Genomic DNA, 16,917 nt, shown 5'->3' on the forward strand with positions numbered 1-16,917 from the left:
TGTATTGCAACTTAAAGGATGTAAACTGAGTATCATAACTTGTGATTCCCCTGAAAAATGATATTAAATCAGTTAAAAATCTTGATAGTTTGGAGGCTGTTTGGGAAAAAAATAATTTATATATTAAATAATTATTTTAGAGTATATTTTCCATAAATACAGTAAGGCTACAGATTTACACGAAGGGTAAAATTTTCAGAAATTCCTAAGTGACTTAGGTATTTCTAAAAATCACACACTAATAGTCCAGATATTTCATCAAGCTGTATATCAAGTGTGACATACTATAGTCAAACATACTCTATGTTTACAATTATACTTGTATATTGCCAATGATTCTGTCTTCCTTTATCTCACACATTTTCCTTCTTTAAGTATAGCTACAAGTGTATTATAATTAAAAATTCTTGCTGTACGCTTACACATTGTGAACATAACGGAATTATTGTACAGCCTCTGAAATGGTTTCTTAAAGAAGTGCCTGATAGAATTTTATTAGCAGTTGATATTTTCCAACGGATCTTGCTTTGGTATCTGTTTACATCACAGTAATAACTAGCATAATATGGGGCTGTCTAGTCTAATTTAACTCTTGTTGTGAGCCTTCATGAAATTGTATCCATGCACTTTAGATATTATTTTCAGACAGGATCTGATCTACTCTTGAAAAATATTTTAGGAGTTAGATTCTGCTTGTTACATCAGTGTAAGTCCAGCGTGACTTCATAGAAGTCAGTGAATTTGCTCTAAACTTTTTACACCAATGTATCCAAGAGCTGAAGTTGACTTTAAATGACTTTTTTAGCTGCCGTTATATCATTTTGTTATGTTGAAGACTTATGTTAATGAATGGAAACTTAGGCCCCAATCCTGTGATCTGATTTGATCCTTATGGTTGGTCTTCATTCACACCTGTACAGAATCCCACTGAAGTCAATGGGCATAAGAGTCCACCCACATGGATCCAATTGCAGGACTGGGGCCTTAATTCACAGAGTCCAAGGCCAGAAGGGACATGTGATCATTTAGTCTGATGTCCTGTATAACAGGCTGTAGAATTTCCCCAACATAATTCCTAGAGTATCTTTTAGAAAAAAAAATCCAGTCTTGATTTTAAAATTCAGTGATGAAGAATCTACCACGACCCTTGGCAATAATGTATTTCCAGTCCTACAACTAAGGGTAGGCCTGATCCTCCAAATGCTTGTGGCTAGCCGTGAGCTTTGTAAGGTGGGTCATCCAAAGGCCCGAACCTGCAGACAGTTATGCACAAGTTTTACTTCATTAAATGAGTCATCCCAATGAAGCAGTCACTCATATGTTTAAAATTACACCTGTGCTCAAATCTTTTCAGGATCAGGGTCTAATGCTGAAATTAAAATTAACTTGTCTCATAAGTTGTTGTTAAAATCTTATGACCAAATAAATCTGTTAGTCTTTAAGGTGCCACCGGACTCCTCGTTTTTTTTTGTGGATACAGACTAACACGGCTACCCCCTGATACTTGTTAAAATCATGAAGTCACAGTATTGACTTCATATAGCAGTTAAAAGTGGAAGACAGATTCCAATATAAGGATGACTTTAACCTTCCCACTTCCTTTTCCTGAAAACCCCTCTCCTTTTAGCTCGAAATAATTTGTTAGTCCAAAGCTACAAGATAATTTTCCTTAGAAACGTTAAACAAAATTCAACAAGCAATTTTAAATTGAAGACAGAAAACACAACCACCACCACCACCATTAATTAATATGAAATTTGCCAGGTGGTGTTGCTAAAAGGCTCTAGTTAGGAGCAGGGGCCTCGTTGTCTTAGGTACTGAACACGTATAGACCAGACAATATTTTTCACTTTTCAAAAATTACTTCCGCTATTTTTGTCCACTCATAATTTCAGAACAATTAGTTCTCTGAAGTTCACAGTAGTGATCTGAATTAGGTCTCTGTGAAAATCCACACATAAGGATGCACTTTTATGAGCAGAAGGATGCAATTTTTGAATTGACTTAGAATTAATAGTGGTTACGACAGGAAGAAATTTAATTCTCCTGTAGTGATTATAAACTCTGTGAGTGGCTTTAAGAGTGTCACAAGCTTCATTTGAAACAAGAAGTTAGTTTCCAACCCTTTCCCTAGAAAACATAGTTTGAAAGTATAGAGTGAGTTTGGTTTAAAGATGCTTCTGTTTACAAAAAGTTACAAAAGATTACCACTCAAAATCAAGACACTGAGTCAATGTAATAGCACTGTCACTTCAGTGTAAATTTGGATGGAACCTTAGTGGAATGTCTTTATATTTAGAGTACACCTGGGTAACAGAATAGACTCTGGCTCGCTATCTTCATTTCACAATATAATTCTCGGGAAAATAGGAAACCACTAAAGTATTTTGGCTGGGATTTTCAAAGAAGCCTAAGGGGTTTCAGCCATCATTGAAACTCCGCTAGCCTACTTTGAAAGCACTTTGGAACTCCCCGGGGGGAGGGGGGGAAATGGTGGGTGTTTAGCACCCATTGGCAGCCCCACTATCAGCGCCACCCGCTCCTCCCCAGCACCTCCCGCCCATCAGTGGCCCAGCTGATCAGCGCCTCCCCCTCTCCTCCCAGTGCCTCCCGCCCACCGCGATCAGGGGTGGGAGGGCAGGGCAGAGTGGGGGCGGAACGGCAGGTAGGGGTGGGGCCTTGGGGAAAGGGGTGGGGGTGGGGCCTGGGGTGGAGTTCCACCCCCCCCCAACACATTAGAAACTCGGTGTCTATGATTTGCGTGCCTCATGTCTCCGTTTTCCTCTATGGGCTTGGCTCCCTGCTTGGAATACAACTCCCATGATTCATCGTGGTCTCCCCTCTTGGCAAGGGAGGGGGGCGCAGTCCATTTATGGCACTTTTGTGTTAATTTTCATGGACTAAATGGGCCCAAAGGATCAAAGGTGTTAATGTGATCCTGTCACTGTCTGACATTAAACACTGGTAAACAAGGTCCAGGGTTTGACATACAAGTATCTCAGCTTGGTTAGTCCCATGGCAAATACACCATTAAAAATCATTTTAATCTTTTTCTTTCTTTCTTTTTCTGTATCTTTAATAAAGCAGTTGAAGCATTTGAAATCTAACATATTAAGTAAGGCTTTCATTTTAACAACATTCCTTATTTCCTTTCCCTTTAGCTGGAGAAAAGCCCCCTATTTGACAGTCTTTAGATAGTATTAATGATGATAATAACTGTTCTTTTGAGGGAAACGAAAAAAGGTTAGTTGAGATGGGCTGGAGCTATTGTTACTGTTGTTTAAAGTCTAATCCTGTTCCTCTAAAAGAGAAAACAAGACAAACAAAAGGTGAGGGAAAAGAAACAGCAAAGATAGAAAATACAACTTCTGTTTTTGGTATTAACTCTCAGTTGTAACCTTGCTTCTGCAGAAACACAAGCATGGCACACAATCATATCAGCTGCTCAGAGTCCTGGTAAACTTGTAGCAGAATAGGATTGTTTAGGGTATTATGGCTGGTTGTCTTTTTCTGGTCACAGGCTTATAGCAGTGTTGCAAAATGTACAGTCTTGGCTGCCTAAGCCAGACTCTTATTACACAGAAGGCAAAAGGAAACGGATAGGAAAGAGAAGAAATAAGGTAGAGGAAAAAAAGAACAAACAAGGGGGAGTGGGGGTGACAGTCTCACATGCCAGGAGGTGTTTGGAATTTAGCCAGAGCAGGTGGAAGTAGCAATGTCCTCTGGGCTCCTCTCTCTGGGCCAGGCTGGTCAGGACATCTTTCAAGATCAGGATGACAAAGGCCCAGTGGTGTAGCAGTGGGTCCCAGGATATGGTAGTGGCGGCAGCCCTGGCGGTAACACTTGTGGTAGCAGATGTTGGCAGACAGCTTCTTCTTGGCTTTTTCTTGATCCCTCCCGCCCCCCCAAAAAGTCTTTTTTTTTAAGGACCCCGTAAAGGATTGATGGGTGGAATAGCCGTCCCCTCATTATTTTATTCACAAATTAACTCTGTGTGTTAGTAGTACATTGCTGCTGATGTCGCAATTCTCATCTATGGCTCTACATATGACGAAAGTCCAAATCCTGATGCAGAATCAGCCACACCGAGAGCATGCAAAGTTCATATCTATGTTGTTTGATGATGCAGCTCTCTGGCACCTTTCATGTGCAACCTTTACCATGCATGATCTTAACACAGGTCTTAATTTATAGCAGTAGGCCTTTTTGTTTGGATTAGTTCAGTCTTTCTGTCTCCCTTTTGCACCTTTTCCTATCAACATTTATTATTATAGGTTATTGCGACATTTAATGAACTTTCACACACTTCTCACAGTTAGGGTAAATTTGTAGGCCCAGTTATCACAACAGCACTCACGTGGCCATCGTGCATCACAAAAGATGAAGTTTGGCTGGGGAGCCTGGTCCATCAGGGCTGCACAGAAGTTTCTGGGGGCCTGGGGCAATGTTTGAAACTGAGACTCCCCACCTTTCTGTGTTTCATCCAATAATCATATTGTTCCACGGGTTTGGGGACACACTTAAACATGATGCCTGGGGCAAACTTCCATTTTTGGCATCCTCTCTGTGTGGCCCTGCAGCCCATAGAGGAGAATGGGGGAATAAGGCATCCAAACTTCACTTCTATGAGACACCACAGTGGGTGGCATTTCAGAATCAAAATACCAAAAAAAAAAAAAAAAATCAATTTTCTGCAGAAAGCAAACATTTTTTTAGCAAAAAAAATTTAGTCCCGAACCCAGTTTTCTATCAAAAAAACAGTTTCAATGGAAAATTTCTCAACCAGATCATTTACAAACTAAGGCCCCAGTCCTGCTAACACTTACACACATACTTTACTTTTCTCATATAAGTGGTCCTTTTGAAGTCAATGGGACTACTTACGTGTTTAAAGTTAAGTGCAGGCACAAGTATTGTCACCTTATCACTAAGGTGTGCTTAGTAATAATAGACATTTGAGCCTGGTTTGTTTTCACAATGGAGAAGAATTCAGTGACATGGAGGCTGGGTATTTTCTTAGTGGAATTTGTTTATTTACCCTGTGTACACCGGTCCTGGAACAGAGGTGGTCACAAATGGCATGCAACCAAACCCCTCTTTCAGGAATCTCAGCCAAAACACCATGCCTGGTTCACAGGAAGCAACTCTGCCCCAAGTTGTGACTCTAGTTAGAGAAATTAAGGCAGAGAGCAAACTCCCCTAGTGGTGCAACAGTTCCCCCACAAAGAACCTATACCACAAAATGAACAATAGTATAACATTTCTTCAAAGTGTTCACACATTGAGAAAAGGAATATGTATGACTGTGTGTAACAGCACCACCTGGTGACTCCTGACATAACAGTATTTATAGGATTGAGGTTTAAATAGGGTCAAAACACAACAGGTGTATTTTGAACATGAAGGGAAAGATAGAGGAGAGGGAGGACAAGGGGGATGGTCACAAGGACATAAGGTGATATGTATTAGCTAGGTTAACAATTTGGAGGCTTCGTAGTTGTTGGTTTTAAATGAAGTAAGCTATATTAATGAATCATTAACAGGCCACTTGCCTAGCCGTTATTACTAGGCAGTTTACCATGGGTATCAGGTTACAGCGGGAACGTAAGAAAGGATCTGAAGCAGGGCAGAGCAGTGGCTGTGTAGAATGATTTCAGGGGGGCCATCCATGCATAAGGAACAGCGTGGGGAGAAGGTGTGGAGGTGCTTCTGGGAGAAATGTGTGAAAGAAGCTGCCATTGGCAAAGCTGCCCCTAATGTTATACGAAGAGGAGTGGAATTCCCAGGTAAGGAGACTGGGACAGGCTCCAGAGAAGAACAAGTTTCATTGTTATTTCTCACACTGGGACTGATGGTGTTTCGCCAAACATTGTCTCTTACAGGTTCCCCTCCATGTCCCTGGTGGCATCGCATCGCTGTAGGGGTCGGATGGACTGGGAACATCGTCCTGACAATAGCTGTGATAGCACTGGGGGTTTGGGGTAAGTAGAGCCAATCTATTTATCCATTTGGGCTTCATGGTGCTCCATGAATTCTCTTCTCATTCCCAAATCTGAATGATATTCCATTCCTGATTCCTGTCCATTTGCGAATGAAATCCTAGGCATTACATCACCACCCAGGTCAAAATGTTACAGGAACAATGTGCAGTTAAGAGCTGGATGCATGAAACTCATATGATCCAGCTAAAACAGGTTCACTATTACATGTGGGTGGGAAGACAGAAATGCACCTATACTGTGAAGTGAATGGGATTCCCTCTTCCTCTGTCCCTACCCTAGCTGTGATGGATACTACATTGTTTGATTTTACACCTCCCATGATTGTTTTTTTAATCCCTAAATAGCTGCAATAGAAGTGATTTTTTATTGACGCTGATGCTGTTTTGAAGTTTCCCAGTTGCATGTCTCTTGTGAAGGAAAGACCAGAGGAACTCTGAATACATCGGAGAATAATGAAACCAGAATCAACAGCAGCACTGCATGCTCCTGCCCAGAGGATTTCCGGTCTCACCTGAAACCAATTCTATGTGAACCCCACAATGACAGCTTGGCAGGTAACCACAGCTCCTACTGTCCCAGAGCCATGAGTCACTCTCCCTTAAAGAGTTTCCAGCACTCTGGCTGTGACTGAAAATCCAGGCACCATGTTAAAGGGACACTGTCAGCTTTACTGAGGCCCCTTTATATACAATACTCCAGTGCTGCGATCCCCAAGCATTCAAAAACCATGAATCAGGCCCTAAAAATCATGAGATTGGCTTATTTTAGAAAAATTATACATTTTGGGTTCTTTATGTTTGCCTTCTGGTTTCTGAGCCTTTAGGTTGCACTTGGGTCCTGCTATCAGGCTTTTCTCAGAATTATGAGGACTAGAAACTTTCTGTAATGAAACTGAGATTCTCACATAATCCCCTGACTCCAGGAGCTAGGGCGTAAAAGAAAACACCAAACTTCACAGGACGTGTGATAAAAATATGAGAGATGGCAACATTGCCAAAGTGACAGTGTAAAGGGGGCTAACCATGGGAGTAAACGTTTTCTTTTTTAATCAAAGAGTTTGGGAGGCAGAAGGTTACTTCAACAAAAACTAGAAAAATTCAAACGAAACAAGTTTCCTGTGAAGAATTTCATTTTGAAGAAAAGCAATTTTTTGCCAGTCAACTCTACTCATAACTATAGCAGGGAAAACAATGTTCAGACAACAGGGTGATTTTTAAGTAAATGGAATGTTTTTTAATGTGCTCTAATGCTTTAGGTGTGGTAGTGATGTACTATACACCCAAAGATCCTCTGTCTTTTTTCTTTTCATGAGTCCCAGTTGGTGGGTGCAAGGTAAATGATGTGGCTGCCTCTTTCTGTACCAGTAGGGTTATTTCATTCTCCCTGTCTTCCTGCTCCTCTTTGTGTATCTCTGTCTGTTTCCCATCCTATGTTTAGATTGGTAGCTCATTGAAGCAGAGCTTGTCATACTATGTGCGTGTGCAACACCTACCACAATGGGGTCCTATCCATTGTTGTGGCCTCTCTGTCCTACTGTAATACTAATATTCATTATTATTGATTTGTATTGCAACAGTGCCCAAAGGCTCAGCATTCAGGGCCCCACTGTGCAAGGTGCTGTAAAAACACATAATAAAAAGACAGTCCCTGCCCCAAAGAATTTACAATCTAAGTAAAATTAATAATTCTCAGCTGTTTGTGCAGAGGATCAGCAGTGACATCTAGTGGTCAGAGTAACTCCCATTGCCAGAGCACAGACAGTTTTAATAATACAATTTCTGTAGAGATTGGATCACAAAGTGTTTTTCCAATTATGTAATACTCTCAGGAATCATTTCCCCCACTACTGAAATGCAGCCAGCTCTGGGGTGAAACTCAACAGCTGTTTGTCTTAGGCAAACGACTGAAGAAGAATCGCATAGCCTGTTGGAATTGCAGGGGGCGTTTTAGAGAGGCAAACTGAAGTCACCCAGGCTGGAATCTGAACAGGTTCAGACCTTCCAGTATTCAAGAAGAGCCAGATGACTGGAAGGTAGCTAATGTAATGCCATTTTTTTAAAAAGGCTCCAGAGGTGATCCTGGCAATTACAGCCTAGTGAGCCGGACTTCAGTACTGGGCAAATTGGTAGAAACTATAGTAAAGGACAGAATTAACAGACACATAGATCAACACGATTTGTTGGGGAAGAGTGAACATGGCTTTTGTCAAGGGAATTCTTCAAGGGAGTCAACAAGCGGGTGGATGAGGCTGATCCAGTGGATATAGTATAGCTGGGTATTCAGAAAGTCTTTGACAAGGTCCCTCAACAAAGGCTCTTAAGGTAACTAAGTAGCTATGGTGAGGTCCTTTCATGTATCAGTGACTGGTTGACAGATAGGAAACAACGAGTAGGAATAAATGGTCAGTTTTCACAGTGGAGAGAGGTAAATAGAGGGTCCCCCAAGGATCTGTACTGGGACCAGAGCTGTTGAACATATTAAGGATTTGAAAAAAGGTGGTGAACAGAGAAGTGGCAAAGTTTGCAGACGATACAAAATTATTCCAGATAGTTAAGTCCAAAGCTGACTGTGAGGAGGTGCCGAGGAATCTCTCACAACTGGGTTACTTGGCAACAAAATGGCAGATGAAATTCAGCATGGATAAGTGCAAGGTAATACACATTGGGAAAAAAATCATCCCAACTATACGTATACACTGATGGGTTCTAAATTAGCTGTTACCACCCAAAAAAGAGATCTTGGAGTCACCGTGGATAGTTATATGAAAGCTTCCACTTAATATACATCAGTGGTCAAAAAGGCTAACAGTATATTAGGAACTATTAGGAAAAGGATAGAAAATAAGACAGAAAATATCATAGTGCCTCTGTATAAATCCATGGTGTACCTTGGATACTGTGTGCAGTTCTGGTCACCCCATCTCAAAAAGGATGTAGTGGAACTGGTTCAGAGAAGGGCAACAAAGATGATCAATGGTATGGAACAGCTTCCATACAAGGAAACACTAGAAAAGATAAGGGCTGTTCCACTTAGAAAAGAGACAACGGGGAGGGGGTGGAAATGTGATAGGACATGAATGGTGTGGAAAAAGTGAATAGAGAAGTTTACTAGGGCTGTCAAGCGATTTAGAATTTACTAGGGCTGTCAAGCGATTAAAAAAATTAATCGCGCGATTAATTGTGCTGTTAAACAATAATAGAATAACATTTATTTTAAATATTTTTGGATGTTTACTACATTTTGAAATATATTAAATTCAACTTTCAGATAAAGAGATTGCACTTTAGTACTTGTATGAGGTGAATTGAAAAATACTATTTCTTTTGTTTCTCATTTTTACAGTGCATATATTTGTAATAAAAATAATAATATAAAGTGAGCACTGTGCACTTTGTATTCTGTGTTGTAATTGAAATCAACATTGAAAATGTGGAAAAACAGCCAAAAATATTTAATACATTTCAATTGGTATTCTATTGTTATAAGTGCGATTAATCGCGATTAATTTTGTTGAGTTAATCGGGTGAGTTAACTGTGATTAATTGACAGCCCTATTATTTACCCTTCACACAAAACAAAAACCAGGGGTCATCCAATGAAATTAATAGGCAGCAGGTTTAATACAATGAGAGGAAGTACTTTTTCACACACTAAACTGTGGAACTCATTGCCATAGGATGTTATGATGGCCAAAACAGTGACTGGGCTCAAAAAAGAAATAGATCCATCAATGACTATTAGCCAAGATTGTCAGGAATGCAATCCCATAATTGTTGCGATGCTGAACTTCTGACTACCAGAAGCTGGGAGTGGAAGTTGGGTGGGTAACTCCGTAATTGCCCTGTTCTGTAAACTCCCCAGGAAACTCTGGTATGGGCCACTGTCAGAGACAGGATACTGAGCAAGATGGACGGTGGTCTGACCCAATATGGCATCTTTTATGCTCTTAATTACCTGATGTGGACCTTGCTTTTCGTTCTCAGCTGAACCATGGCAGTAGCAGTGGTACAGTGCCCCCTACTGCCAGGCTGGGGCACTGGGTTCAGTTCTGCCCTAGTAGGTGGTGTCCCTCCATCTCACTCTCTGTCATCAATATTTGTTTCCACACTGATTTTCCCATGAGGTCTCCCATTGGAGTATAGGCAGAGCCTGTCTCTGTTCAGCTTTTATGATCTCACATGACCAAACCTCAGTGAACTACATTTACTGCACCAATCCAGAAAATCCCACCCAGTGATTCCTGCATAGAACCTGGAACTTGTGACTGAGTTAGAGCAGATCTTTAATAAGAGAGCAACTCTGTGTAAAGACTTCAAATGAATTCTCTTCTCTCTGCCCTCCCAGCTCTGCCAGCACCGCTCAGTCGTGACCTACAGCATGCCTGCCTGTTTGTGTGCTGACCTCTGAAAAAAGCCCTTGCCAGTACATTGACTTTTACTCAGCTGTAGGGGAAACTTCAGCAATATCTAGAACTAGAGCTGGTACACTGCAAACCTCGTTCATGAAAAATATGAAAAGAAATGACAGTTTGATGTCCTTTGAAGGAAATGGAAAAGTGAAAGTCCTCCCCCTCTTTTCCAATGGGGGGAAATGTTAAGAGTAAGTGTTGATTTCCCCTCCAAAAGTGAATGAAATCTTCTCCCACCCCACAAAAAAATCAGTATTTCCATTTTGAGTCCCCTCCCCCCATCAAAAAATGAAAAATGATACCAAAATAAAAACTTTTATTTTGGTCAAAATGGCATTTTGCCATTAAAAACCAGCTTTGAACAAAAGTTTTCAGCCAGCTGTAGTTTGAATTTTCAGAATTGACGACACCCCGTTCCCATCTCTCCCTCCAGGGGGCTCCAAGTGCAAACTCTGCCCCAGGGACTGGCTGCTGCTTGGGGACAACTGCTACTGGCTGTCTAAAGAGAGTAAAGACTGGACTGGGAGCCGTGACGACTGCTCGGGGAAGAGCTCTCGCATGCTCGTGATCCAGAACCGGGAGGAGATGGTAACATAAAATACAGGCTCATCCAACTCCAGCTGGAGAGAGACGTGTGTCACTAGTTACAATCCCAGTGCACCAGGGTTTATGCAGCCTGGCTCTACCCCTTCTTCCCCATTTCTCCTTTTCCCCCCTTCTGGGGCATCTGGCTGATTAACATATAATTCAGAACAAGAACCCCAGAGCTTTTCCACCCCAGACTTCCCAGCTGGCTCCTGCAGGCTTTGCACCCCCTAAGCCCTCTCTGAGAGCTCAGCAGAGTCATTCTGCATAGACAATGAGGAGTCCTTGTGGCACCTTAGAGACTAACAAATTTATTTGGGCATAAGCTTTCGTGGGCTAGAACCCACTTCATGAGATGCATGGAGTGGAAAATACAGGAGTAGGTATAAATACATGAAAAGATGTGAATTGCCTTACCAAGTGTGAGGTTAGTTTAATGAGACAATTCAATTGACAGCAGGATACCAAGGGAGGGAAAAAAACTTTTGAAGTGGTAATGAGAGTGGCCCATTTCAGACAGTTGACAAGAAGGTGTGAGTAACGGTAGGGGGAAATTAGTATTGGGGAAATTAGGTTTAGGTTTTATAATGACCCAACCAGTCCCAGTCTTTATGGGAGTTGGAACTGCAGAACTGGAATTAATTTGCATACTGGACACCATCAGATTAGGCCTGAATAAAGACTGGGAGTGGTTGGGTCATTATAAAACCTAAACCTAATTTCCCCAATACTAATTTCCCCCTACTGTTACTCACACCTTCTTGTCAACTGTCTGAAATCGGTCACTCTCATTACCACTTCAAAAGTTATTTTTCCTCCCTTGGTATCTTGCTGTCAATTTAATTGTCTCGTTAGACTAACCTCACACTTGGTAAGGCAATTCACATCTTTTCATGTATTTATACCTGCTCCTGTATTTTCCACTCCATGCATCTGATGAAGTGGGTTCTAGCCCACGAAAGCTTATGCCCAAATAAATGTGTTAGTCTCTAAGGTGCCATAAGGACTCCTCGTTGTTTTTGCTGATACAGACTAACATGGCTACCACTCTGAATTCTGCATAGAGCTACTCACAGAACCCCCCCCCACTCCATCAAATCTCTCCCTGCCTTGACTGACCTCGGGCTGCCCTTGTAGCCCCACCAGGCCTGGCTCCTGGTCATCTGCTTCCATCACCTGAACCTCTCAGACCAGGGATACCTAGTCACAGGTGAGGCTGAACCCAGGACTCCCTTAAAGAGCCAGCTCACCCTGTGACACCAAGGACTGGTACTGGTGTTACCATGCCTGCACAAAGAGAGCCACATTTCCCAGCACCTGCACTGGGACTCTGCCCGCCCAGGGGAGAGAGTGAATTAGCTCAGGTGCTGATGGGTTCTCCTGCTGCGTTATGGGCAGAGCCACTGAAGCCAAGAGCAGGCATTTGACGGGAGCACTAAGGGAATTTGAGCATGTTACAGCATATTCACCCCACCTCCTCTGCTTTGCACTTCACAGGCTTCCATACAGAATGTTACACAAGGTGTAAATAGTGCCTGGATTGGACTTAAAGTGACACCCCCAGGGGGGAAATGGACCTGGGTGGACGGTTCCCCATTAGATCCAATGCTGTAAGTGCTGCCTGATGTTTACTGTTTGATAGATGTTTGGGAAAAGCTCCATTGTATAAATCGCTGATGTTAAATGTCCAACGTCTGTCTAAGGCCTGATCTACACTTAAAAGTTTTACCAGCATAGCTATGTTGGTTAAGAGTATTTTTGCTGTGCCAGCAAAGGCCCTAGTATAGCTGCAGTTATACCAATATACCTGTGCTTATAGAAATGTAGCTTATGCCGATCGGGGGAACTGGCATAAGCTGCAGTGGTAGAAACACTGAGGTCTAGTCTACACTAGGGAGAGGGGATTGAGCTAAGTTACGCAACTTCAGCTACGTAAATAACGTAGCTGAAGTCGACGCCCTTAGATCTACTCACCGCAGTGTCTTCACTGAGGTGAGTCAACTGCTGACGCTCCCCCGTCAACTCGGCTTGCGCCTCTCGCTCCGGTGGAGTACCGGAGTCGACAGGAGAGTGCTTGGCGGTCGATTTATCGCTTCTATACTAGACCCAATAAATCAACCACCGCTGGATCGATCACTGCCCGTCGATCCAGCAGGTAATGTAGACAAGCCCTTAGATATGGATATAGCTGTGTCCACACTACAGGGTTTCCAATATAACTGCACCAGAAACACGTCCTAGTGTAGACAAGGCCTAAGGTGCTGATCTGGCTCTGCTGTGTTCCCTTGGGCTCTGCTCCTCTCTCTGGTCTTTCTGCTCCCAGTATTAGATGTGGGGGAAGGGGAAGAAATTTGACGATTTCTCTCAGGCACCACCCATTTGTGGGGTCACAGTGAGCTGCTGCTCTTAGGAACTTGGGCAGATTCTTATCCCTTGATCCTCCCTCTCCTTCCTTGCATTAGATCAGTGGAATTTATCACCATTGCAGATCTGCGTTACCGTCCCCCTGAGGTGTATGGGGCAGCTCCCCCCAGCATTGTCTTTGGGCTTGTCTAGACAAGCAGTTGGTTGGCAGCAGGCTGGGCTCTAAACCTACCTCAGTCACACAAGGTGGCCATAGACTGACTGCCCTGTGGACCCTGCTGTTGTGCACTAAAAATTTCCTACCATGTTTTCAGTGTGCAGTCAGACTGTCCACACGGCCAGTGAGCACAAGCTAGATTTACACCGCAGCCTGCTGTGCCGTAAGGGCTAGATTCACAAACAGACTTTTATGGGATGGGACGCTGAGTGTATCAGCACCTACGTTTTAGGCACCAAGAAAATCCCTGGGATTCTCAAAGCCCGCATCAAGTGCCCAGGCTCCCTTGTACAATGCATGGGGAGAGACAAGCACCTCACAATGCGATTCACAGAAACCAGCACACTAGGTGGGGAATTGCCTGAGCTAGCCAATGGCAGATGCCAATACAAGAGGCCAACCACTGCCTCTCTCAGGGAATTAGGTGCCTAAGTATGTCTACACCAGTGGTTCTCAACCAGGGGTCCGTGTCCTCTTTGGGGGACGGGAGCTGGTTTCAAGGGGCTGAGGGCCCCCGTGGCCGAAGCCTGGTGCCTCCGTGGGGCTGAAACCAGGAGCTGAGCCTGGGGGCTGAAGCCTTGAGCCCTGGCGCTCCCCAGGGGGCTGAAGTCGGAGCCGAGGGGCTGAAACCTGGAGTCCTGAGCCTGCAGGGCTGAAGCCCGGAGCCTCCAGCCCCAGCGCCCCTGAACTCCTGCGGGTCTAAAGATTGGAGACCCAGTGCCCCTGCCAGGCTGAAGCCTAGTGCCAAAGGGCTGAAATCCAGAGCCACAAGTCCTGCCCTCCTGCATGGGGCTGAAGCCCGGAGTCGTGGGGGTGAAGCCTGGAGCCACAAGCCCTGGTGTCCCTGTGGGGCAGAAGCCCTGAGTTCCCTGCCCCGTGGGGCTAAAGCCGGGAGCCCTGAGTCCCAAGTCCCATGGGGCAGAAGCCCCGAGCCCTGGCAGCTGAAACCTGGAGCTCCCAGCCCTGGCCCCGACCACCGCTCCAGCAGCTGAAGCCCCGACCCCCGGCCATGGGGGTTTTAGAGCATGTTGGGGTTGGGGTTCAGAAAGTAAAATCTTGAGAATCCCTGGACTACATTACAAATGCTACAACTGCAGCATTATCTACATTACAGGGCCACAGTGGAGTAGACATTTTCTACAGCAACATTAGGGGCTTTTTCATCGCTGCAGTAAAGCCACCCCCTCGGAAGGCAGTAGCTAGGTCAATGGACTTGATCCAATAGAAGATATTTCCTCACCCACCTTGTCTCTCTAATATCCTGGCACCAACACGGCTGGAACAACACTGCATGTAACCACTGTCTGTTTGACAGGTTTCCTGCTTCGAATGTACTTGGAACAATTTTTCGTTAGTTTTTGCACCTTCAGCAAGTTGTTTCTCAAACTGTTCCTTGGCCTGCCTTCTTAAACATTTACAATTCACTTGCCAGAGTTCATGCTCCTTCCTATTTTCCTCATTAGGATTCGACTTCCAAATTTTAAAGAATGCCTTTTTGCCTGTAATGGCCTCCGTTACTCTACTGTTTAGCCATGGTGGCATTTTTTTGGTCCTCCAACGGTCTTTATTTATTTGGGGTACCCATTTAGCCTTGGTCTACACTACAAACTTGTGTCAGTCTAACTAAGTCACTCAGGGATGTGAAAAATCCACCCCCCCAAGTGACACAGGTACCGACCTAACCCTGGGTGTAGACAGCACTACATTGATGGGAGTGCTTCTCCTGTGGCCATAGCTACCGCTCTTGGGGAGGTGGATTGACTACGCTGATGGGAGAAACTCTCTGGTCAGTGTAGGTGGTGTCTTCACTGCAGCACTGTAAGTGTAGACAAGCCCTTAGTCTGAGCCTCTCTTACGGTGTTTTTAAGTAGTGTCCATGCTGCTAGGAGGCATTTTACACATGTGACAGCTCTGTTTAATTTCCATCCAACAAGTATCTTCTTGCTTATGTAGCTCCCCTTTTGAAGTTAAATGTAACTGTCTGGGGCTTTTTTGGTATTATCCACCCTACAGGGATGCTAAATTTAGTTACTGACAAGTATCAGGGGGTAGCCGTGTTAGTCTGTATCCACAAAAACAACAAAGAGTCTGGTGGCACCTTAAAGACTAACAGTTTTATTTGAGCATAAGCTTTCATGGGTAAAAACCCCACTTCTTCAGATGCATGGAGTGAAAATTACAGATGCAGACATAAATATACTGACACAGGAAGAGAAGGGAGTTACCTCACAAGTGGAGAACCAGTGCTGACAGGGCCAATTCGATCAGTGTGGATGTAGTCCACTCCCAATAATTGATGAGGAGGTGTAAATTCCAGGAGAGGCAAAACTGCTTTTGTAATGAGCCAGCCACTCCCAGTCCCTATTCAAGCCTAAATTAATAGTGTTAAATTTGAAAACGAATTTTAGTTCTGTTGTTTCTCTTTGAAGTCTGTTTCTGAAGTTTTTTTGTTCAAGTATAGCTACTTTCACATCTGTTATAGAATGTCCAGGAAGATTGAAGTGTTCTCCTACTGGCTTTTGTATGTTACCGTTCCTGATGCCTGATTTGTGTCCATTTATTCTTTTATGTAGGGACTGTCTGGTTTGGCCAATGTACATGGCAGAGGGGCATTGCTTCAGAAACAAACTTCAAAGAGAAACAGCAGAACTAAAATTCATTTGCAAATTTAACACCATTAATTTGGGTTTGAATAGGGACTGGGAGTGGCTGGCTCATTACAAAAGCAGTTTTGCCTCTCCTGGAATTGACACCTCCTCATCTATTATTGGGAGTGGACTACATCCACCCTGATCGAATTGGCCCTGTCAGCACTGGTTCTCCACTTTGTGAGGTAACTCCCTTCTCTTCGTGTGTCAGTATATTTATGTCTGCATCTGTAATTTTCACTCCATGCATCTGAAGAAGTGGGGTTTTTACCCACGAAAGCTTATGCTCAGATAAATCTGTTAAATTTAATTACCGTGTCACTGTTACTAGGCAGTTCAGCTCCATTCACCTCTTGGGGCAGATCCTGTCCTCCACTGAGGACTAAATCAGGAATTGCCTCTCTCCTTGCGGGTGCCCAGGCCGGCTGCTCCAAGCAGCAGTTCATTGATGGGGGCTAAAAATCATCTCTCTCCATCCCATCCTGAGGTGACATTTAGTCCCTCTGCTCCAATCACTCTTTAAATTATTTATCCTCAGTGGAACATACTGAGGAAGCCCTTAGCTCAGTGGTTAGAGGCTGCTCCTCCTAAGAGGTAGTAGACCCCTGTTCAAATCCCTGCAGCCACAAGTGGACTTGAACTGGGGGTCTCTCACTTTTCAGGTTTGTGCCCAAACTCCTGGGCTAAAAGTTA

At 43.7% G+C, this 16,917-nt stretch overlaps 1 pseudogene; it reads left to right on the forward strand.

Annotated features, from left to right (window-relative positions):
- Window positions 1-5,594: 5,594 nt before the first annotated feature.
- LOC141998028 (killer cell lectin-like receptor subfamily B member 1B allele B) overlaps window positions 5,595-16,917 on the forward strand; it is a 51,538-nt pseudogene continuing 40,215 nt past the window's right edge.

The sequence above is a fragment of the Natator depressus genome, chromosome 14, assembly GCF_965152275.1.
Source record: "Natator depressus isolate rNatDep1 chromosome 14, rNatDep2.hap1, whole genome shotgun sequence".
Lineage (NCBI taxonomy): Eukaryota > Metazoa > Chordata > Testudines > Cheloniidae > Natator > Natator depressus.